The sequence below is a fragment of the Zootermopsis nevadensis genome, unplaced genomic scaffold, assembly GCF_977971745.1.
Source record: "Zootermopsis nevadensis isolate Lab colony 2312 unplaced genomic scaffold, Znev_1.0 Znev_ptg000007l, whole genome shotgun sequence".
Classification (NCBI taxonomy): domain Eukaryota; kingdom Metazoa; phylum Arthropoda; class Insecta; order Blattodea; family Termopsidae; genus Zootermopsis; species Zootermopsis nevadensis.
In genome coordinates, this window is record NW_028259139.1 from 3,345,603 (window position 1) to 3,371,307 (window position 25,705).

At 41.8% G+C, this 25,705-nt stretch overlaps 1 protein-coding gene across 1 annotated transcript in view; it reads right to left on the bottom strand.

The window, feature by feature from the left end:
* bnl (fibroblast growth factor branchless) overlaps positions 1 to 25,705 on the bottom strand; it is a 306,003-nt gene that overhangs the window by 216,196 nt on the left and 64,102 nt on the right. Inside the window, exon 2 of the mRNA XM_087343974.1 lies at positions 19,553 to 19,630. The gene's annotated coding sequence lies outside the window, so the exon portion shown is untranslated. The remainder of the gene's footprint in view (positions 1 to 19,552; positions 19,631 to 25,705) is intronic.

Here is a 25,705-nt window from a genome sequence, read left to right on the forward strand (position 1 = left end):
TTCAGCTTTTTGTCTGTCATTCAGTGGGGTGAAAAAGCAGGGCGTTGCAGTGGTCAATTTGTTATTCGTCTTGACAATTATTTCTTGTCCAGAAAAAGACGAACAGTCTCCTTAAAGGCATTTTCCTGTTCTGCATCATACGGAGACACCCTTGGGACACACACGAGATGGAATCTGTAGTGGCAACACAATTGAGCCCGTACCAACATGACAAACTCGACACGAACTCATTTTGTTTTCAGAAGAGTAGGACACTCTTTAAAAAAAAATTGAATAAAATGTATACACGGGCATTTGACATAACTATAGCTGCGTTCAAACATGAGGGTGGGAGTGTGCCGGTGTATTGCGTAGACAGAAGAGATACGATGTTGCGATGTTTCAATCTTTCTGAGTTTGCAGTCATGAGCTGCAATGATAAAAATTCAGCAACGCGTTGCGTTCTTGTGACTTGACAACTCCGCAAATAGGCCTCGCTCTTTAGAATCTGACTGTCGCTCATCTAGTAAAGAAATTTACCACATTTTATGAAACCCAAAGGTTCAAAAGTGAGCTCATAACAGCCTGTCACTGGACTCTGTCACGCTCTCCTACTCCATTTTCCTAAGATACATTTTAATATTATCCTCCCATCTACGTCCAGATGTTTCAAATGGTCTCTTACCTTCAGGCTCTATAACCAAAGCGTTTCTGGGAGTAAAATCAATCTCCAAAACGTCGTCTACATAAAATATACATCAGACAATAAACAACGTTCAACATAACATTCGTTGTAAATTTTAAATATGAAGGATCTCTACTAAGAAGATTACAGTTGCTCAACTGGTCAAGATTTGTCCGGCGTTTATAGAATTCGAATATATATTCCCTCACTGATTTCATTGATCTATCAATATCAGACGAAGAATTAGAATTCTGTAGCTCCAAACACCTGTTACTTCCTTCTTCTTACGAGATACAGCGTTTATTGATAAAGTTCAACGCAGATGTTACTTCCCGGCTCCCGGCTAGAACTGTATGTCTCGCCGCAAGGCGTTACGTGGTTTTCCCGATACGTATCAACTATCGCTCCATAATAAAATAAAACCAACTCGCCTATATTACAGCGGTTTTTGCTTGGAGTCGGGAAGTGACAGTTGAGTTCAACTTTATCGATGAACACACTGTATTATTATGTATTTATTTATATATTTATTTAGTGTTCTGTCTGACGACAGGTCCATATGAACAGGATCCTTCCATCTTTTTCTCGGACTGGGACCTGTTCATATACGTTCTTGGCAGATGATCCAGAAGTGGTTTGCCATTGCCTTCTTCTGTGTGTGAATGGGATGCCACGGAGAAACCGGGGAAGCCCCCGGAGGAAAACTCCGTGATGCCTAGACCACGGTCTTGCCCAACACAAGTTATAAATTTGAGCACCACCGGGAATCGAACCCGAGACCCCAGGATTACAAGGCCAGCGTTCTAACCGCTAGACCACCTCATCTTATTATTTATTTAGTGTTCTGTCTGACGACAGGTCCATATGAACAGGATCCTTCCATCCTTTTCTCGGACTGGGACCTGTTCATATACGTTCTTGGCAGATGATCCAAAAGTGGTTTGCCATTGCCTTCTTCTGTGTGTGAATGGGATGCCACGGAGAAATCGGGGAAGCCCCCGGAGGAAAACTCCGTGTTGCCTAGAACACGGCCTTGCCCAACACAAGTTATAAATTCGGGCACCGCCGGGAATCGAACCCGGGACCCCAGGATTACAAGGCCAGCGTTCTAACCGCTAGACCACCATGTAAAGTAACGTAAAGTTTGTCCCACTATACGCCATGTAGGCGCTTGGGGGGGGAGTGGAGGTATAGCTCCTCTCTTCCTTGCCCTCGGCACTAGATGGGGGTGAGTGGTCAGCATCACGCCCCGGCCGGCTTTACCCCCGGGAAAGGACCCCGGTACCCATTGTAGAGGAGGCTAGGTGGGCCTCCCAGAGGCTAGAGGAAAAAAATCCTCTGCCCCCGTCGGGGATCGAACCCCGGTCGTCCATCCCGTAGCTAGTCACTATACTAACTGAGATATCCCGGCTCATACTGTATTATTATAGACATGGCAAAATTATCATACATACTGAGACCCGTAACTTCCATTTCACGCTTTTTAAATGGCGTACACTTGACTAAGGGTAAAAACGTTTCGCCTGTAAGCGATGCCGTATATCTGCTGTTGATTACGTAGCTTCTTGGCCATTCGGTATAGCAACGCAGGCTGAAGGTACGACCCCACTGTTTCTGTCTTGTGCCACAAGATGACCGCAATCAGACACGTTCCTTCCACCGGTAGAATACAAACAGCGTATAATTTCTGTGGGTGGGAACGTAACCGGAAAATATTTTCGAACGACTTTCATTATTTAAATAAGAACATTCCACAAAGTGTTTTATTTCGCCCGAGTTCTGCACTCTACTTGGTAATGTCGGCAGGAGGTCCTGGAAACAGAGTTATGGGGCTGTCAAAATTATGCCCTTGTCAAAATGTTTATGAATCTACTACAGGGTGGGAAAACAGGACATGTAAAACCAAGTAATTCGCAGCGGGGTTTGTGTCAATGAATATGGCGTCAGGTGGAACGCGGGTTGCACCCTTCATAAGCCGCTGACACAATAAAGACATCTGTTAGCGAGTTCTACACACTCTTTTCGGAATACGGCGCCATATTGACTTCAAAGATTCACACAGCCCTTAAAAGCTATCAATCGCTGATGTCATTGACAGATTAATCGTCTTTTATGGAACCCGAAAAAGTCATTAACATGTTCATAAGTGCCCTTCCCTGTTCCCTATAATCCACTTGAATCCAATTCACATCATCGTAAACTATTTTCTGACAATAAATTTTAATATAATCCTCTCGTCTACGCGTGTGTTTTTCAAGTGACCGCGTTTTCGAAATAAAATTTTAATCACACCTCGCACGTCTTGTATGTTTCCACCTCGTAAAAGCCTAAATGTTAGTACATTGAAGACAAATATTGTGTATCAAAATGAGGTTGTCATCAAAGGAACGCTCTCTATACAAAATTTATAACAAAAATCGGTTAATAAATTTGTGTAATATTCATATTTGGGTAAATTTAAGCGCCATCCATAGAGTAACACAACTATGACAATACGAGCAAACATAAATCTTCAAGACAGGGCATAACTCATTATTTTTATTTATTTATTCAGTGTTCTGTCTGACGACAGGTCCATATGAACAGGATCCTTCCATCCTTTTCTCGGACTGGGACCTGTTCATATACGTTCTTGGCAGATGATCCAGAAGTGGTTTGCCATTGCCTTCTTCTGTGTGTGAATGGAGTAATTGAAACCGGGGAAGCCCCCGGAGGAAAACTCCGTGTTGCCTAGACCACGGCCTTGCCCAACACAAGTTATAAATTCGGGCACCGCCGGGAATCGAACCCGAGACCCCAGGATTACAAGGCCAGCGTTCTAACCGCTAGACCACTCATTACAGAACAATTAATCTCCTTCCACGACTAACTCAATGTATAACCGAACAGATGAACTGGCTGAAGATCTCTTTAAATATGGCTCTGAAGACTGTACCAAATATTTGTAAGAGAAATTATTCCTCTCACTGAGATGATTCAAGGGGATTCAGCTTCATTACTGAGCCTGACATCACGTTTCTAATAAGCTGAGCTCCAGCGTGAGGTATTTCTAACAGTTGCATCTTCATCTGTGCGTTCTAGTCACGTACTGATAGTAAATTTGTCAACTGCAACCAGATTTTTAAAAAAATTCAAATAATTCAACACTGGTTTGACGTCCCCCGGCTTAGTTCCTCCACTCAGGAGTGCATGTGTACTGGTGATATTGTTTATGACTGTGTATCGTTACGCCCAACTTTACAGGGAGAATTCAACATAAACCCCATAATGAACAGATCCTGCAGGCAACGTCATAACTTACAATGGTCATCACTCTCACTGCTGCCAACTGCAAACATTAAACAAACGGTAACATCTCCTTCCTACATGCGTAACCGACTTCAAAAGCATTGCTTCAGAAGTGATAGTTACCCAACCGGCTAAGAAATTCCTAGCGTTTTATGTAACCCGAATATTCGGATACTGTGTTTAAAAAAGTCGGCCATCGTCCTCTGCCTGAGTCAGCTTAATCCAGTCCTCACCGTCACACACACTAATTTTAGACCAATTTTAATATTATATTCTTCAATCTTGCATGTCTTCAGACTAAAATTTTGTATGAATTTCTCATCTCTCGAGAATGGCAGAGCAGAAAATATGAGAGACGTCCAACAAAAAGGATAATCTTGAACCTTGTAATCAGAACAGACCATGAGGCGCAACTTGAATGCATTTTCCATGTTCTTTTGTAATCCGTACATTTCCTTCTTTTAAACCTCAAGATGACTCTTAATCACATTTGTCTTCTGGGTTGTTGAGCCCTGGAGTCGTAGAATTTTATCGACGCTTCAGAGATCTACCATCCTCCATTATCAGGACAATGGGCAACATCCCAGAAAACAATCACCAGTTCAACAATAATTGTCTTCCTGATGAAGGTTCGATGTTCTGATAGACGCTTAGAAAGATATTGTGTAGAATTGAGGTATTCACGGCGGTGAGTCTGAAGATTGCTGTCTTCTGGGTTGTTGCGCTGTGTAGTCTGGTAGATGTTTACCGACGTTTCAGAGATCATACTGCCTCCATCATCAGGGCGATGAGTATGAAGATTTCTGTCTTCTGGGTTGTTGCGTCGTGTAGTCTGGTAGATGTTTACCGACGTTTCAGAGATCATACTGCCTCCATCATCAGGGCGATGAGTATGAAGATTTCTGTCTTCTGGGTTGTTGCGCTGTGTAGTCTGGTAGATGTTTACCGACGTTTCAGAGATCATACTGCCTCCATCATCAGGGCGATGAGTATGAAGATTTCTGTCTTCTGGGTTGTTGCGTCGTGTAGTCTGGTCGATGTTAACCAACGTTTCGGAGGTCATACTGCCTCCATCATCAGGGCGATGAGTATGAAGATTTCTGTCTTCTGGGTTGTTGCGCTGTGTAGTCTGGTCGATGTTTACCGACGTTTCAGAGATCATACTGCCTCCATCATCAGGGCGATGAGTATGAAGATTTCTGTCTTCTGGGTTGTTGCGCTGTGTAGTCTGGTCGATGTTAACCAACGTTTCAGAGATCATACTGCCTCCATCATCAGGGCGATGAGTATGAAGATTTCTGTCTTCTGGGTTGTTGCGCTGTGTAGTCTGGTCGATGTTAACCAACGTTTCGGAGGTCATACTGCCTCCATCATCAGGGCGATGAGTATGAAGATTTCTGTCTTCTGGGTTGTTGCGCTGTGTAGTCTGGTCGATGTTAACCAACGTTTCGGAGGTCATACTGCCTCCGTCATCAGGGTGATGAGTATGAAGATTTCTGTCTTCTGGGTTGTTGCGCTGTGTAGTCTGGTCGATGTTTACCGACGTTTCAGAGGTCATACTGCCTCCGTCATCAGGGCGATGAGTATGAAGATTTCTGTCTTCTGGGTTGTTGCGTCGTGTAGTCTGGTAGAAGTTTACAGACTTTTCAGAGGTCCTTGCTGCCTCCATCATCAGGGCAGATGCACTGGGTCTCGTCCTACTGTTTCACCGTTTTGCACAACGCTGGAGGAACTTGGGTACAGCAGCTCCTCTCCTGACCCAATTACGGTTTCCTATCCGCCGCACCCAGAGCAGAGACGGTATGGGGTCGACGCCCCACAAACTGTTGCAGATTGGAATATGGCGGTCATATAAACTGTACTTAGTTGCGACCTCACACATAGTTCATTTACAGGATGTTCATGCAGGGAGCAGTGGATGGAGATTAAACATCCATTCCATAGCGATGCAAAGATATCAGAATTGTAGAAAGTTACCGGTACGACCAATTTGTCTGTCCCATGTTCAGAGAGAAAATTTACTAGAGCTCACATTAAAATACGGTTAGTAAATTACATGGCAAGTAGAACAGTTGTCGGTCGGCAAAGCCATCCGGGGGACAATGACAAATTATGCCCGCTAATACGAATTTTGATGAGGTTAACAACCAATGTTACCAAGCTAACCAAAAATATCCTCACAGCCTTGAACTGCAGCAAAACGAGAGTAATTAAACAGTTCAAGTTTATGAGAATTAACAAGTCCGGGGTTCAACCCTGCACAGTCTATAGCAAAAGTTCATAGCCATTGTAATCTATTCTATCAAAAGACACAACCATGTCGGAACTTAGCAGGCAGAGTCTCTGTTTCGTATTCGCAAGATACCAGGTTCGAATCTCGTCCCATAGACAGGGAGGTTGTGATTTTTTTCAGTCTCTCTAGAAATAAATTATCGGGCAAATGCACTTGAATACGCGAGTATCGCTTACAAATCAAAACAAATACTATATTTGACGCTACAAGACCTGATAATCTAAGTACTAAGCAAAATTATACACAAGATGTGTTCGCTGCTTTGTAAAAATATTATGATATATTTATTTATTCAGTGTTCTATCTTACGACAGGTCCATATGAACAGGATCCTTCCATCCTTTTCTCGGACTGGGACCTGTTCATATACGTTCTTGGCAGATGATCCAGAAGTGGTTTGCCATTGCCTTCTTCTGTGTGTGAATGGAGTGATTGTTGGGATGCCACGGAGGAAAACTCCGTGTTGCCTAGACCACGGCCTTGCCCAACACAAGTTATAAATTCGGGCACCGCCGGGAATCGAACCCGAGACCCCCAGGATTACAAGGCCAGCGTTCTAACCGCTAGACCACCGTGGCTATATATAAAGTAACATAATTATCTCTATGAAAAATAAATATTAATCTACCGCAGAAAAATATTAAGACCAGTGAAGGATACCACACTGGAAGAACATACGCAGACAACTGTCCTTTATCAAAAGCCGTGTAAGGACATCCAGAATGCTTATGAGACCTGTCTGTTTACTGTCAGTATCACATGGTAAAAAGCAAAATAAACCTCGCTACTCTGTCGCCAAACGACAATGACAAACTGCGATGGGTTGCAAGTCTCAAAAAGTAAGGTCCATGTTCAACGCATGCTGTCAACAATTGTTAATTAACGCTGAGCTTTGTGTACGTCAGTCTAGATATTAATTTAAGACCAATGCAGCTGCTGTATTGCAGTTTGCAACTTTACCACATTTCCACACACTCCCTTCTTATTTCAATGCTCTATCTGTTATATAACAATTACATAAAAACCCGTCTCTGATATTTACTTCACTTAAGTGAAAGGAGCGAAGTCATTACTGCGTTTAAGCTACACCTCTCTTTCCGACCAGCCGTCTCAGACACACGCAATATGGAACACGCGTATTTTTAAAGGAGTAACTGTTTTCTTGAACGACATAAAATATACTTTCTGCCTCCCGTCTTCCAGCATTTATGTGGTAATAATTTGCAGTATTCGTCTTGTTACGTTGTGCATCTTACTCGTAAATTATTAGTATAGAACACAACGTTATGTTTGTGTCATAAATCAAAGACGCCCTCTTCAGTGCGTGTTAATAGCAGGAGGAACCAAGGAGGCGTTGAACGAAGCGGTTATCACCTGCCCTGATGACTGTAGCAGCGAGGTCCTCTGAAACTCCGGTAAACTTCTACCAGACTATAAGGCGCAACAACCCAGAAGACAGAAATCTTCAGATTCATCGACCTGATGACGGAGGCAGTATGACCTCTGAAACGTTGGTAAACATCGACCAGACTACACAGCGCAACAACCCAGAAGACAGAAATCTTCATACTCTGATGACGGAGGCAGTATGACCTCTGAAACGTTTGTAAACATCGACCAGACTACACAGAGCAACAACCCAGAAGACAGAAATCTTCATACTCTGATGACGGAGGCAGTATGACCTCTGAAACGTTTGTAAACATCGACCAGACTACACAGCGCAATAACCCAGAAGACAGAAATCTTCATACTCATCGCCCTGATGACGGAGGCAGTATGACCTCTGAAACATTGGTTAACATCGATCGGACTACACAGCGCAACAACCCAGAAGACAGAAATCTTCATACTCTGATGACGGAGGCAGTATGACCTCTGAAACGTCGGTTAACATCGACCAGACTACAAGGCGCAAGAACCCAGAAGACAGAAATCTTCATACTCTGATGACGGAGGCAGTATGACCTCTGAAACGTCGGTTAACATCGACCAGACTACACAGCGCAACAACCCAGAAGACAGAAATCTTCATACTCTGATGACGGAGGCAGTATGACCTCTGAAACGTCGGTAAACATCGACCAGACTACACAGCGCAACAACCCAGAAGACAGAAATCTTCATACTCTGATGACGGAGGCAGTATGACCTCTGAAACGTCGGTTAACATCGACCAGACTACAAGGCGCAAGAACCCAGAAGACAGAAATCTTCATACTCTGATGACGGAGGCAGTATGACCTCTGAAACGTCGGTTAACATCGACCAGACTACACAGCGCAACAACCCAGAAGACAGAAATCTTCATACTCTGATGACGGAGGCAGTATGACCTCTGAAACGTCGGTAAACATCGACCAGACTACACAGCGCAACAACCCAGAAGACAGAAATCTTCATACTCTGATGACGGAGGCAGTATGCCCTCTCAAACGTTGGCAAACATCGACCAGATTACACAGCGCAACAACCCAGAAGACAGAAATCTTCATACTCTGATGACGGAGGCAGTATGACCTCTGAAACGTCGGTAAACATCGACCAGACTACACAGCGCAACAACCCAGAAGACAGAAATCTTCATACTCTGATGACGGAGGCAGTATGCCCTCTCAAACGTTGGCAAACATCGACCAGATTACACAGCGCAACAACCCAGAAGACAGAAATCTTCATACTCTGATGACGGAGGCAGTATGACCTCTGAAACGTCGGTAAACATCGACCAGACTACACAGCGCAACAACCCAGAAGACAGAAATCTTCATACTCTGATGACGGAGGCAGTATGACCTCTGAAACGTCGGTTAACATCGACCAGACTACAAGGCGCAAGAACCCAGAAGACAGAAATCTTCATACTCTGATGACGGAGGCAGTATGACCTCTGAAACGTCGGTTAACATCGACCAGACTACACAGCGCAACAACCCAGAAGACAGAAATCTTCATACTCTGATGACGGAGGCAGTATGACCTCTGAAACGTCGGTAAACATCGACCAGACTACACAGCGCAACAACCCAGAAGACAGAAATCTTCATACTCTGATGACGGAGGCAGTATGCCCTCTCAAACGTCGGTAAACATCGACCAGATTACACAGCGCAACAACCCAGAAGACAGAAATCTTCATACTCTGATGACGGAGGCAGTATGACCTCTGAAACGTCGGTTAACATCGACCAGACTACAAGGCGCAAGAACCCAGAAGACAGAAATCTTCATACTCTGATGACGGAGGCAGTATGACCTCTGAAACGTCGGTAAACATCGACCAGACTACACAGCGCAACAACCCAGAAGACAGAAATCTTCATACTCTGATGACGGAGGCAGTATGACCTCTGAAACGTCGGTAAACATCGACCAGACTACACGGCGCAACAACCCAGAAGACAGAAATCTTCATACTCATCGCCCTCATGACGGAGGCAGTATGACCTCTGAAACGTTGGTAAACAACGACCAGACTACACAGCGCAACAACCCAGAAGACAGAAATCTTCATACTCATCGCCCTCATGACGGAGGCAGTATGACCTCTGAAACGTTGGTAAACAACGACCAGACTACACAGCGCAACAACCCAGAAGACAGAAATCTTCATACTCATCGCCCTGATGACGGAGGCAGTATGACCTCTGAAACGTCGGTAAACATCGACCAGACTACACGGCGCAACAACCCAGAAGACAGAAATCTTCTTGAAACTGGAAATGTTAACCACTAAGCCGCGAACGTACATTTATAAAACCTGATAAAAAAATGTAAAACATTACTTTTGTCTTTTGGCCACATGTCAATATATCTTTCTAAGAAGCTGTCCGGTGTGAAGACTTGAAAGTCAGCCTTCTCCAAATCCTATTCAGACAACCCGATGGACTCCCAAAGGCGAGTGTTCAGTCCATCGTAATTCTTCTAACATCACAGAAGAAAACACAACACATAAAAAACCACCAGAACAGGGAAGAAATTGTCCCGTGAGGAACTATCACCCACAAAGATACTAAAAACGATCAGAGAGGAATGAGGTATAAAGCTATACGAAAATTAAAGCATAGAAACCATATCATGTGGTCGAATATATCAATACTCAATTATGAAACCAAATATCCAAATACACTTTCTAAGAACCGGAGTACAAAATGAAGATGAATGTCTTTCGGGTAGGCTGGTAGAAGTTTGCCGACGTTTCAGAGGTCATACTGCATCCGTCATCAGGGCGATGAGTATGAAGATTTCTGTCTTCTGGGTTGTTGCGCTGTGTAGTCTGGTCGAAGTTTACCGACGTTTCAGAGGTCATACTGCCTCCGTCATCAGGGCGATGAGTATGAAGATTTCTGTCTTCTGGGTTGTTGCGCTGTGTAGTCTGGTCGAAGTTTACCGACGTTTCAGAGGTCATACTGCCTCCGTCATCAGGGCGATGAGTATGAAGATTTCTGTCTTCTGGGTTGTTGCGCTGTGTACTCTGGTCGATGTTAACCAACGTTTCGGAGGTCATACTGCCTCCGTCATCAGAGTATGAAGATTTCTGTCTTCTGGGTTGTTGCGCTGTGTAGTCTGGTCGAAGTTTACCGACGTTTCAGAGGTCATACTGCCTCCGTCATCAGGGCGATGAGTATGAAGATTTCTGTCTTCTGGGTTGTTGCGCTGTGTAGTCTGGTCGAAGTTTACCGACGTTTCAGAGGTCATACTGCCTCCGTCATCAGGGCGATGAGTATGAAGATTTCTGTCTTCTGGGTTGTTGCGCTGTGTACTCTGGTCGATGTTAACCAACGTTTCGGAGGTCATACTGCCTCCGTCATCAGAGTATGAAGATTTCTGTCTTCTGGGTTGTTGCGCTGTGTAGTCTGGTCGAAGTTTACCGACGTTTCAGAGGTCATACTGCCTCCGTCATCAGGGCGATGAGTATGAAGATTTCTGTCTTCTGGGTTGTTGCGCTGTGTAGTCTGGTCGAAGTTTACCGACGTTTCAGAGGTCATACTGCCTCCATCATCAGGGCGATGAGTATGAAGATTTCTGTCTTCTGGGTTGTTGCGCTGTGTAGTCTGGTCGAAGTTTACCGACGTTTCAGAGGTCATACTGCCTCCGTCATCAGGGCGATGAGTATGAAGATTTCTGTCTTCTGGGTTGTTGCGCTGTGTACTCTGGTCGATGTTAACCAACGTTTCGGAGGTCATACTGCCTCCGTCATCAGAGTATGAAGATTTCTGTCTTCTGGGTTGTTGCGCTGTGTAGTCTGGTCGAAGTTTACCGACGTTTCAGAGGTCATACTGCCTCCGTCATCAGGGCGATGAGTATGAAGATTTCTGTCTTCTGGGTTGTTGCGCTGTGTAGTCTGGTCGAAGTTTACCGACGTTTCAGAGGTCATACTGCCTCCATCATCAGGGCGATGAGTATGAAGATTTCTGTCTTCTGGGTTGTTGCGCTGTGTAGTCTGGTCGAAGTTTACCGACGTTTCAGAGGTCATACTGCCTCCGTCATCAGGGCGATGAGTATGAAGATTTCTATCTTCTGGGTTGTTGCGCTGTGTACTCTGGTCGATGTTAACCAACGTTTCGGAGGTCATACTGCCTCCGTCATCAGAGTATGAAGATTTCTGTCTTCTGGGTTGTTGCGCTGTGTAGTCTGGTCGAAGTTTACCGACGTTTCAGAGGTCATACTGCCTCCGTCATCAGGGCGATGAGTATGAAGATTTCTGTCTTCTGAGTTGTTGCGCTGTGTAGTCTGGTCGATGTTAACCAACGTTTCAGAGGTCATACTGCCTCCGTCATCAGGGCGATGAGTATAAAGATTTCTGTCTTCTGAGTTGTTGCGCTGTGTAGTCTGGTCGATGTTTACCAACGTTTCAGAGGTCATACTGCCTCCGTCATCAGGGCGATGAGTATGAAGATTTCTGTCTTCTGGGTTGTTGCGCTGTGTAGTCTGGTCGATGTTTACCAACGTTTCAGAGGTCATACTGCCTCCGTCATCAGGGCGATGAGTATAAAGATTTCTGTCTTCTGAGTTGTTGCGCTGTGTAGTCTGGTCGATGTCCACCAACGTTTCAGAGGTCATACTGCCTCCGTCATCAGGGCGATGAGTATGAAGATTTCTGTCTTCTGGGTTGTTGCGCTGTGTAGTCTGGTCGATGTTTACCAACGTTTCAGAGGTCATACTGCCTCCGTCATCAGGGCGATGAGTATGAAGATTTCTATCTTCTGGGTTGTTGCGCTGTGTACTCTGGTCGATGTTAACCAACGTTTCGGAGGTCATACTGCCTCCGTCATCAGAGTATGAAGATTTCTGTCTTCTGGGTTGTTGCGCTGTGTAGTCTGGTCGAAGTTTACCGACGTTTCAGAGGTCATACTGCCTCCGTCATCAGGGCGATGAGTATGAAGATTTCTGTCTTCTGGGTAGTTGCGCTGTGTAGTCTGGTAGAAGTTTGCCGACGTTTTAGAGGTACTTGTTCCCTCCATGAAATATTCTACTAGTGAAACTAAAGGCAATCCTTCACAGCAATCTAACACTCTGCGACCTGTCAACGGGAATGTGTGTTTGTAGCTCGAGGGAAAATACAATGTTCCAAGTTTTTTGTTGCCTGCTCCCAATAGGAGACGAGGTTACTGCAGGTTGGCAGAAACGAGTTAGGATCCACTGTACCTTCATTACCGACCAGACTTTCATATATAAAAATTTTGTCTGATATACGAGTTGGTATATTTTAGAGACATAACATATCGAGTTACACAAATTCTACGCAGTTTTTTTTTCAATTATCTACTTGAGAATTCAGGTTCTGACAGCGACGAGTACGAAGATCATAGTCTAATGGGATATCGCACCTCCATCACAATAATGATGGAGACAATAAGATCTTCCGAAATGATGGTTGCATACAATTAAGCATATAAAAATAAACGAATAACGCGATGATAATAACTGCCTTTTCGTCCTCCCTCGTCTCTCCAAATACTAACATATTTCGAGGAAATTAAGTATTAGGAAATGCCTAGACTAGAAACAGTAGGTAACAATAAATTCTACTTTGCAAGGCGGGCAAATGAGACTTTGTAACACTTCTAAGCAAACCTCATAGTACGAGGCGCGTCCTCAAAGTAAGTTTCCCACTCGTCCCACAGCTAGCAAACCTTATATTTCGCGAAGCGACTGTGCGTACGTGATAGAGCAATGACGTAGCATGGCGCATGCACTAACGGCACCTCCCGCGTTCTCACAGTAGCATCGTTGCAGCTGTTGAAGATGGAGGTTCTTATTCCAGCTCCCGCCGACTGTGAAGTGCGGTCAGTGATAACGCTAGGCCGCACACGGCTCGACGGACAGCGAGTCTCCTGCAGGAGTTCAGCTGGGAGGTGTTTAATCATTCACCCTACAGCCCGGACCTCGCTCCCAGTGATTTCCATCTTTTCCTACACCTCAAGAAATTCCTGTCCGGTCAGCGTCAGCGTTTTGAGAATGACAGAGAGGCGGAGATGGTTGTCACACAGTGGTTCCAATCCCAGGCGGCAGACTTCTACGACACAGGTATTCAAAAGTTGGTCCCACGGTATGACAAATGTCTCAATTCCGGTGGCGAATATGTTGAAAAATAGCTGGACACTTGCTGTATCTGTTGCAATAAATATTTCCATGAAATTGTGTTTTGTTTCTGTAAACGGCCCCAGGGAAACTTACTTTGAGGACGCGCCTCGTACATAAAATATATCCAGGAAAATCAATAATTTACAATTTTCACTTTACGCAATTTTTCAATGTTAAAATCCTGCGTACGATTTACAGGGGAATTACAACTTTTAATCCTTGTTTCTCTCACGGATTTTTCCAAACTGACTTGCATTTTCTTGGAACTTGCAGAGGTGTATTACGCCGCTGGGGCACAGAACCTGTTTGCACACCATGCAGATTCTCTGATCAGGGCAATACAGACTTCACGATGGTTAGAATTGATTATTTTTGCCTCAGAATAAAAAAGGACAATCACGCACACATTTAGGGCTGTAAATTTCTCGTACAAGAACAGGACTAGGAAAGTGTAAAAAGTGACGATCTAATGTAAATCGAACATTTCGATAGAGAACATCATTTAATATATTTTAAATATTTAAATGTTAATTATGGTAATATTTTAATATTTAATAGAAATTCTATTGTGATTAGACTGACAAGATTTAAACAAATAAACAAATTAAACAAAGACTAGGAAAACATGTTCTACTCCGAAAGTTACATGCACTGCAGATATAAAACACTCTGGTTACATCCGAATATGTCAGACCACAACCAAAATAATAAACAGTCAACAGCATGTAATGCGGGAGCAGAACTTTCAAGTTCTTGTTACCCTACAGTCAGTTGTCGATTCTGGTGGCCACGAGATCGAACACCTCTCCTCCAAATGATGCCCCTGACATGTAGAGTCTCTCTTTCTGAAATTCCACGTGCGTATAAAATCTGTTAATTTAAGAGTTACCGTCACTCAAAATATGTCGCTGCAGTCTCTGACAGAATGGGTCAGGGACTGATTCGGTTTTGTGTTAGATGCGGACAAGGATGAGGTTTTCGAGTTTCGATAATTAAAATTAGATTATGTAAGGGTTTGGGAAGCCTATTATTTTTCCTGAGAAATACCTAAGTTCACGTCTCTTTTCAGCATTGTTTTTATTACAGGAAAACCTCCGTGCTTGCGAGGTCGGAGTAAATTCATGAGATAACAGCGAAGAGCCTATGAAACTTTTCTCTCTGCGGCTTATACACTTCCTTTTACATTCCTCTTGTCACTTAAGCCTACTTTGTGGGGGGGGGGGGGGGTAAGTACACGGAAAACAAACAGAACGTACTACACCTCATAAACATGCTTCTGGTACAACAGCGAGTCGCAGACCGAGGCAAAGCGCGCATGTTACATGCTTAAAAATGGTGCGGAGTTCGCAAAGATACGCCATTAGAAAGTTTTCAAAGGAAATTTCTGAAAAAAGCATTGATGACCATTGACCTCCTGATTTATGCAATTTTCCCACAAGTATCAGCAAGTGGCTGGTCGCACCCTACCCCAGATGTCCTGAGACTTTGACTACGTGACGGGACCCGTCGTGCCTATGGAGAATTCTGACGTCACAGTCTAGCAAACCTGATCTGCCGAGTTGTTTCTTCGTGGTTCTTTGCTCAGTCTCTCTCTTTGTTACATCTCGGCAATGACCGAATGAATACGCTTCAATAAGTAAAGCCACCAACGTTCTTGGGATTGCCGAAGCATGGCGTCTTCGCAATTTGATCAGGAAGTAGATTTCAGGTCCAGTTGTGTGCTACATAATTTTCGCTGAATTTTATTTACAAAAATTCAGAAAAATAAAATAATTAAACTATAGATCTTGGTCTGGAGAAAATATAAAATATTAACCTTTTGAGGACCGAAGCTCGTCTAAATATTATTAAAAACAAATCATCCCGTACCTCGAATAAAACGCAAATCTTTACCACACAGTTGCCATTGGACTTTTAAAGAATCGATTATAATTATTAACAATAATCAAAATAAACTAAACATGTTCTACTGCAATTATAAATACTATATAATATCTTATGCTTCCATGACCACTGAATGCAATGAAGTCTTCTCGTACCATAGCGTTGTCAACATTGAATGAATTTCCGACTTTCCAGAGACTATCTCCATGATAAGGGACTTATCACGAAGACTTCATTGAATTTAACTGTTATTCTTCAGCTCTCTTACGGATTAAGCCCTGTGGCTTGCTCCGATTAATAATTATATCGTGAAGAGTGAAATCCTTACGACATCTGATATGAAAATCGGTATAAAGTGAAATGCAACATAGTTTAGGTTAGCAACCACGTAGCTAATTACTGACAGACTAACTGATCAACGAACCACAAAGTAATGATCAACAAACTGACTATTTTACCTACGTAACTGGTTAAATAATTACCAAGTGATGGACACACTAATTCAGTAACCGATTAGGAGAGTACCTCAGATTTCGGAACCTTACAGCGACGAAGACCATGATTAACAATTAAGAATCTAGCTCTCGGGTACAAAGATCCGACTATTCAACATCATCTCAAACGACCACCTCTGCAATCTCTCCTCAAAAAATTCAACTCACTGAATTTTATGATACGTGACAAATATGTTCCAGAAAGTAAAATCAGATGAACAGACAAACTTTAATAGCTAAGACACAAGAATTCTGAACGAAAAGTGGTGTCACATCTGACGACACTGCCCCAGTATTCGCCTGAATAGAATGAGAAGAATCAATTGTGCGTATTCTACAACAACAGAATTTATAAAATTGCAATTCAAACTGAAAAGTACAAATAATCAACGAAACTTCTCTCACAGCTTTTAGGTGTATATGAGGGGGGTGTAGGCTTTAAAACAACTGAATATCAATACATAGCCCTTTCCCTACCACTTTGGCTACAAATCTCTAGTTTCAATAACCCACCTCATTCGACAGTGGGTCTATGTAACAGCGTCGTTGAATAAATACAACAACAAACATTGCAGGGAACAAGTTCGACTTCCAGAGACAGAACAGCTCCAGCCAGGCAGGACCTACACCTGCTGAGGACCATGAAAGCAACCTTGGTGAGTCGCCCACTTGCCTGAGGCTATTCGGTCACTCGTAGCTGTCAGTAATGAAATGACGACCTGCCACATACGAAGACAGCTACAACCCTAAAGGTACAATTTGGCTGCACGCGACAGAGACAAGCGACCGAGGCAGGCGACAGAGTTACGAGACCAAGACTGGTCGCTTCCTGTCTGCTCTCTGTACAATCGTATGAAGTACAATTAAGAGCGCGAGACAGAGACAAAGCACAGGAGAACGCTCTCGGACCAGTAGTGTCTCGCGACGGGCTCAGGCAGCACGTCAGTGCGTAACCAAACTGCTTATGATTCAATCTGAAATAACTCCTCAAATTATCTTCTTCTAATGATAAATGATTCTTTATTAACAGACAGAAAGATCCTTCTTCACGTCTGGTTTTCAATATTGAACTCCTATGTTTTCTTTGTTTCATTCTCAACAAATCACACAGCAACACGTCATCTTCTTCTTATTCTTCGAGTAACCTTTTTAGAAGCATTTTTGTACTCATTTTTCACAGAATATGTGCACGTATGTCTCAACAAAACAAAGAAAACAAACACTTTGCCGCATGTCTCGGTCGTCGCCTCAAAAGTGTGTGGCGACAAGCTGCGATGTGTCCGTCTCCCGTCTCTGTCGCGTGCAGCCAAATTGTACCTTAATACTGCTTTCATTATAACTGAATCCTTCGATCTAAGAGCACTGTTCTGATTACGCATCTCACATCACTAATTCATTCAACGTTATCCGGCAATGACAGTATTAGTTATACAAAGACTTTAAAACACGAGCTATGATTTTGTTTTTGCAACTGTATTTCTTTACCAATTGAATAAAAATTTTTCTTGGATATTATCCATCGTCTAGTAAATATGAAACGTAAAAAACGACGTTTCGGAGATGGGACTCTATATCCGTCTTCAGGTTCCTACTCAGTTGGGCCCACTAGATAGAGCTAATCCCTATCTCCGGAGATAGGGATTAGAGTCCCATCTCCGAAACGTCGTTTTACGTTTTATATTTACTAGACGATGGATAATATCCAAGAAAAGTTTTATTCAATTGACTCTTCACCATCGTCAAGAAGTTTTAGATCTGTATTTCTTTACCGTTAAAGATGCTTATTCTCCCCATATCGGAGGTTGAAGGATTATGTATTGTGTAGGGATTTATGGGTGGAGAGTAAAACAAGTTAGTATCCGTACGCACAGTGTACCAATTCTGACGCGTTCCCTCTTCAACTTCAAATTGTAAGTTGCCAGGAGCTGCTTGCCCATCGATGCACGGCCTCTGAGTTTTGCCAACAGCGACACTGACGTCTGAGATGTCCAAGGCAATGCAATTGTGTGGGCGGGGGTCTTTGGAGTCTATCTGGATGAATGGTAACGTAATCCCCACGTGGTTGCGTGAGAATCTATCCGGCTGGGAACTCCAACAACCCAATCACTTCCACGCGCGGAGAACCACGAAGTTCCTCGTGTGACGTGTTCCTTACTTTTGTTTACTTTTAACAAATAAAATGTTTCGAAATATTTCATAGGACTGTCCACTACAAGATTTCATGAAAATCCGCCTTATAACTTCGTCCTGTCTGTCTGTCCATCTGTCCGGGTGCACAAATCCAAAACGCCAGAATCGATTTTACATTTTTATGGGGGAGTTTTAAAAAAAAATCTGCTGATAAATTCCGATTTTGGTTACAATTAGACAATTGGTGTTATTACCGTTGTTATAACGGGAACTTTGCATTAAAATATACAAGCGTTTCTGGGCGCAGAAGTGACAATATGGGAATCCGCGGGCTGCCTTGGTTACTACGGTTTCGTTGCAAGATGTATAAAGAAAAATAATATTCCTTGGAGCAGGAAATACCAACACCAACAATAACATCGACAATACAAAATATCAAAATAAACCCTTCGAATATTTTCAGAGCCTGAAACTGGTTTCCCGAAGCTGTTCAATCCACAGGCCTACAAACCGAAGGGCTAAAAATTCCCCAGAAACGTCACACAAACATGGAAGAAACATATTTAATCCTTAAAATAATTATTATATTTGTTTACCGTCAAATCACAATAAAATAGTAAGATAAGATAATTAAAATATCATCTTATGTTCCATATCGAGCATTCGATTTACATCGGAACATTCACAATATGTTTCGGTTTATAAAACCGTCATCAGGTATAAATTATAAACTTTTAAACTCAAATTACAATTATTTATAGTTTTTTACAATTTTATAATTTTATCATCTTTCTCAGTATATTTTATGGAAGTTGTGTCTAGATATTATTAACATAACATTATTGTTGAGGTCGTGTTATTGATGTTTATACCAGTCTGCGAAGTAAAAGATTCGAAAACATTAATAAAATATGATTGAATATAGAAAACAAAATGAATGCTCGATATGAAACATAAGATGATATTTTAATCATTTTAATTATCTTATCTTACTATTTTATTGTGATTTGACTGTAAACAAATATAATAATTATTTTAATTAATATCACGATATGACTCAGCTATACTATCTCATATTTAATCCTTGTAACCGGAAAAGGTTGAACGCTTACAACGTTATAACTATTCAAATATTATTTTGTCCTATACGAACGCCACACAACACGTTAATCGTTGTTAAACAAAGTACAATTGTACGTTCTCTGCACTGACCTTCTCCATGGATGCCCTGAGTGCTTCAATCGCCTGGTGCCTGCATGTCCAGATGACAACAAATCAGCTACCCCGTTTCTGTGAAGACAAAAGAGTTCCAATTACACTGCACTGCACACGGGGAAAGCCGCTATATATATATAAAAGGTCGATAGTTACCATACCTCTGACCACCAAAGAACACAAACAAACCATTCATAAACTATCTTCCTGGAGCAGAGTCAAGATATCCCCCACTCCCCGCCTAACAGAACTCCAAGGTTCATTACCGTTCAAGATCAAGATCAAAGATGTTAAATGAAATTTTATGTTCTCACGGCGGCGAGCATGTCTTCTGGCCGTATATATATGTATATATCAACGTTTATGATAAACATACTGCCTCTATCTTCAGGGCAGCCAATATAAATAAAAGGTTACCGTGAAATCAGGTCATAAAAGCGCGTTTTTCGCTTTGAAACAAAAAATTTAAATCTAAATATCGTTTAAACATTCCGTTTCTACCTTAAAACAGAACTCGTCTTCATTACAGAGATCAAATATTTAATGCAGTTTACCGAAACAATCACTGTTTATTCTCAAATTTGTACGAAACTGAAATACATTCTGTGGCAAAAATTCGGAGTTTCAGACTTCATTTAGGAAAACATGTGTTTGTTTGTGTTTCAAAGGAAACAGAATGCAAGCAAGAAAGGCTTTTAATTGGCGTAATGGACTAAAAACTATTGCCTCGGACTTGGAATTCGTTGGCAGGACCCAAACAACGGAAATATGACACGAGGATATGAACTTGGCACCTTCAGCTTTCATAAAAGACAGCCAACCAGCTAAGTAACTACCAGCTTCTCAGTAATGACTCAGCTCCATGCGGTCAGCCTGCATACTAATGACCTTTCGACTGTGAGCTTTGTTTCAGGTCTTAATTTCATCTGCATGTTCCTTGAAACATGAATACGGATGGACAGACACTTCACTTTGATTTTAATATTTACAAGAACTTTTTTTTTTTTTTTTTTTTGCGAAATGCGACACTCGCTGTCTGCCAGCAGTGGCGACACTGCCAAACTATCACGCTGTCTGACACAAACTCACAAAGTAACTTGTTCTGTTTCGACATGGGGGTGAGAGCCGAACAATCACGTCTGTGTGCCCTATGTTATGGCTAGACAGCTTCAGAAGGGTTGAATTTCAATTAGTGTGAGGGAAAACAGTTCATTGGACACGACAAGCGTCTGCTTTATACCACGCACTGACCGACTGTGCCGTACCAATAATCCACAGTTGAACACTGCCTAGTGACTTAATTCCAAAACCGCCCCACACATAATCTATATAGAGCGTACCATTTAAAACGCAACCCAGTAACAATCACATGCTAAGATATGGAAATAAAATCATGGGTAGGTCCACACCCTTGTAACAGACTCCCCAAACTGCCCCCGTGACACCCGAATCAATGTCACCCTCGTTGCTAGGCCTGTGCTCAGACCAGTGGCTCAAGAGCTGCGCAGATGCGAGTAGAAATGTGTCTAACTGCGCATCCTGACAAGGAAATGACGAATAAGACGACAACACACCAACTGGTATCATAATTTAAATTGATGCTTGTCTTCGAGAAGGCTGTGGACAATTTCAAATAATCATATCAGAATTCTGTAATAATTCAGTGACAATTACTTCATGTATTATATTTTAGGAGACTGATATTTAAAGGATTAAAATTTGCAGCCTCTATTAGAGTCAGTTTTTAAAAGCGAAAAACACCCTGAAAAAGTATAAGATATTTTAAACTACTTATAACCCAGAGGACATCACTAAATGGTAAATTTACGTGGTTACTGTTTTATAAGTACGAAAGACACTGGTACTTGTAAGGCAACGTAAAATGCAACACGCTAAGTTATTTAAAGATTGCTGTCTTCTGGGTTGTTCCATCTACCAGACTACACGGCGCAACAACCCAGAGGACATCAATCTTCAGACTCACCGCCGTAAAAACCTCAAATCCTTCTAAGTTATTTAGTTACTTGTTTATATAAGATGATGCAGAAATTACCTAGAAACATGTTCGCGCAGAATAAGAATTCTACAATCGTATCGTATGTTATCAGTTAGCTATCAGGTGTTTACCATGAAACCAATTCTTTTGCATTTCAACATAGCAACGTCCATGTGGCGGTTCTATGTCTGAGTGGTCGTTGATATTCAAGGGGCATATTTCTGTGTCTTCCTTGAGCCAGGTGAATGAAATTCACGCAAAATGGGAGGCTATACAGTCTATCTACGACCTTATATTTCATGTCCGAAACTGCTGAGCAGCTTTAGATAAAATTTGGTATTCAAAGTCTACACTAAAATATATTTAATTAACGTAATTTCGGTTCCTACTTTACGTGAATAAGAAATCTAACTTTATCGATGCTGTCTAAAACGGATTTTTGTACAAATAATTAGTACATTACACAAAATAACGCGATAAAACAGAGTTTTTGCCGAAAAGCTGACAGCTGACATTTCCTATGATGTGTGAAACCGACTTTCATTACGGCGTTGAACAAGCCTCAAACAAAGGACCCTATTCGGGAAATGTAAAGTAACGGAACCGATTATAGTAGTATAAAGTTACTTACATAATACTGTCAACATCTGATTCATCGTTCAAATGTTACTTTATTCAGCAATGTTGTTTTGTCTGCAAAAGTTACGTGACGATTATGAATGGTGAATAGGTAAAGATTTGAATGGAAATCATAGGATTCGCTTGGAAAGACGGACAACAAAAAAACATCAGCCTAGATAGTCGAATATTGTTCGAGATTCGAACCGAGTAACTTTCCAATAAAAATCATATGCGTTACCACTACAAGAATTTACTCGACATCAAACGTTAGCAACTACAGAAACATCACGAAGATGAATTTACAGTAACAAAGGCAGTCGAAACAATGAAACAAAAATAATAAATAATAATTATAAAATTATCGATGAATTCAATTTGTTGTTAGGAAGTATCACTTATAATCGCATAAAGTAAGGTAATTACTTAGTAATACGCGACAAACTTAAATAAGAATCGTGATTAGTACAAATAAGAGCAAATGATCTTCAGCTACCAACATAACTTATCATATAATCAGAGAGCTACAAATTAGAGACGCGAGGAAAACGTATTTATGGTTTTATGGCGATAAACTATTTTTTTAAGTATATCAAATCTAAAACTTCTTGACAATGGTGAAGAGTCAATTGAATAAAAATTTTCTTGGATATTATCCATCGTCTAGTAAATATAAAACGTAAAAAACGACGTTTCGGAGATGGGACTCTATCTCCGTCTTCAGGTTCCTACACAGTTGGGCCCACTAGATAGAGCTAATCCCCATCTCCGAAACGTCGTTTTACGTTTTATATTTAATAGACGATGGATAATATCCAAGAAAATTTTTATTCAATTTTTTTTTAAGTGGTGGACAAGCATTGGTACGAAAAACGAGGTCATCAGTTATTTTCAGAACCTGTTTTTCGATCCTATCTCAGCTCATGATTTCAATATATCCTTTCAAATTTTTTGTTGTTATGTAAAATGGTCATGGAATTTGTAATTTTTCCATTAATTAATTAAAACCTGACATATTCTCTTTCTTTCTTTCTCTCGCCCTCTTTTACCCGTATGTGTCGAGGCCCTGACATATTTTGTGGCAAAAATAAACCTTTACATAAGCGAAAAACAAATACTCTTAAAATAGTTCCTGTGACATTTGGTTAAGGGAATTATATATTAATTGGAACATCCTCATTATACTCACAGTAATAAAAAGCTTAAGCCTTCACTGTCTCTTTCTATCCTCAAAAAAAAGCTAATGCTCTTGTTTCGTGTTCTAATATTACATTCATGGAGCCTTTAATGAGTTGTTGCGCCTGACAGCCACATTGCAGCGTTAGTGTACAGAGTGTCGTACGCAAGTTCACTGCCTCCATGTGCTAAAAATACCAAAAGGAAAAAGGTTTCCGACGTGTTCTTTGCAATTTTGCGTAACTCGGTCTCCTGATGTTTATTTATTGCACAAACAAATCTACTGTTGACACAGCTCATCAACGGTAAAGTTACTTAAACCGCAAAGAGTCATAAACTGTAGTATTAAAGATAATGAAAAATACATACAAGCGTATTAGACTGCAAGGAAGTGTAACTCGTGTTTCTGTCAAAACTATCCTAGTCGTACAGAGAAGAGAAGCCTTAGACAGGGGAGATTGGCCTAAAATGTTATGAACATAAATCGGTTTAATAAACTAGCTCCGACCTCCGCATTTAAGACCGCATACTTTCTGTCTCGGGTTCAAATTTCACTTGAGAGATAATTTGATCCACTTAGAATGTTATGACGCGAATAGGTAGAGGTTTCCCGATGGCCTATTAAACTTTCCAAGTATTTCTATTGCGTGTTTAAAATATTATTAATCTAAACAATTATTATGTGTCGGAATAGACCAAAGGGCATAATCAATGTAAGTAAAATATGATAATATTAATGATAAAATGAAGTTCTTTGCAATGAATGAGGGATAAGGCAGTCTGCTGAATTCCATCAAAACCGGTTTGGCCGTGAAAGGGACGTTTGGCATAGTAATCATGTTGACACTGTGAGTAGCTCAGACTATACACACCGTCGAATACGCAATAATATAGGATATAAAAGGAAGTGGTCGTGGCTTAATTTAATAGACTACCTCGGCATTCGCCTTGAGAGACTGACAAATGTTACAGGAAAACCTCAGTCAGGATAGTCCATCTCCGGGACGAGATTCGAACGCGGGACCTCCCGAATACAAAGGAGGAATGCGATGTCTAATTGTTTTGATGAACTATAAGTGAACATGAAGATTAGGTTTCAGCTTACTGTGGAGTTCATTCAAATGAAGAAACGCTTTTGGGACCCCAACAAAGTAATTTCATAGTAACAGAACTGTTTTGTATGTTACATGGGTATGGCTAGTGAGAACCGGCCGTTCATATCAACAGCATTAAGAGCTATTGAGTGAACGTCACAACACGCCCAAGGGAGGGACACTTGAGTGTGGTCACCAGAAGAACTGCTTCTTACCACATCAACAAATATATCGTAGTCAAACCCAGCGACGGTCTAAGAATTATAACATCCAAGCCAGCGATTCCAAAATTGTGTTCCGGAACTACGTTGATAGATCTACAGGCTTATTATCTATAAAGTTGGACCCTTACAGGTTGTAGAAACCAATTCTAAAGGGTTTTAACGATGGCGTTCTGTTCGGAATACGAAATGAACCTGATGATGGCCACATTGGACCGAAACATGTTGTTCCAGTGAATGCACAGTGGCGAACAGGAAGAAACAACCAAGATCCAGGGTGAAGTTGGAAAGTGCAATGTTTGCCGAAACACTGGAGAATCGTCAACATTCGACGAAGTTACACATTCCGACGTGCAATTAGACTTGAATACCCAAAAAAATATATAAATAAATTATCACTCATCGGCGACGGTACAGCATCTCATCATTCTGCAAATCCTGTTCGATAAAAACGTTCTTTCGGAAGTTCCTTGTTTGACATAGGAATTTACAACGTCTTATCAGTTAACGTTCGAGTAAAACAATTCTGAACTAACTCCCTGGTAGCAGAGCCCGCAGGTCCAACACCAAATCCCGCCACGGGACACGATTCTGAGCCAACTCCAACCATTTGCCATCCTCACAACCAACCACCCTAAGATCCATCTTAATTCTATCCTCCTATCTCCTTCTTGGTCTGCTCAGTGGTCATTTTCCAGAAGGATTCTTAACCAAAATTCTGTATCCACCCCTTGACTCCCCATTCGTGCTATATGTCCAGCCCACCGATGCCTCCTAGATTTCACTATCCTCACTATTATTATTTATTTAGTGTTCTGTCTGAGGACAGGTCCATATGAACAGGATCCTTCCATCCTTTTTCTCGGAATGGGACCTGTTCATATACGTTCTTGGCAGATGATCCAGAAGTGGTTTGCCATTGCCTTCTTCAGTGTGTGAATGGAGTAATTGTTGGGATGCCACGGAGGAAAACTCCGTGTTGCCTAGACCACGGCCTTGCCCAACACAAGTTATAAATTCGGCCACCGCCGGGAATCGAACCCGA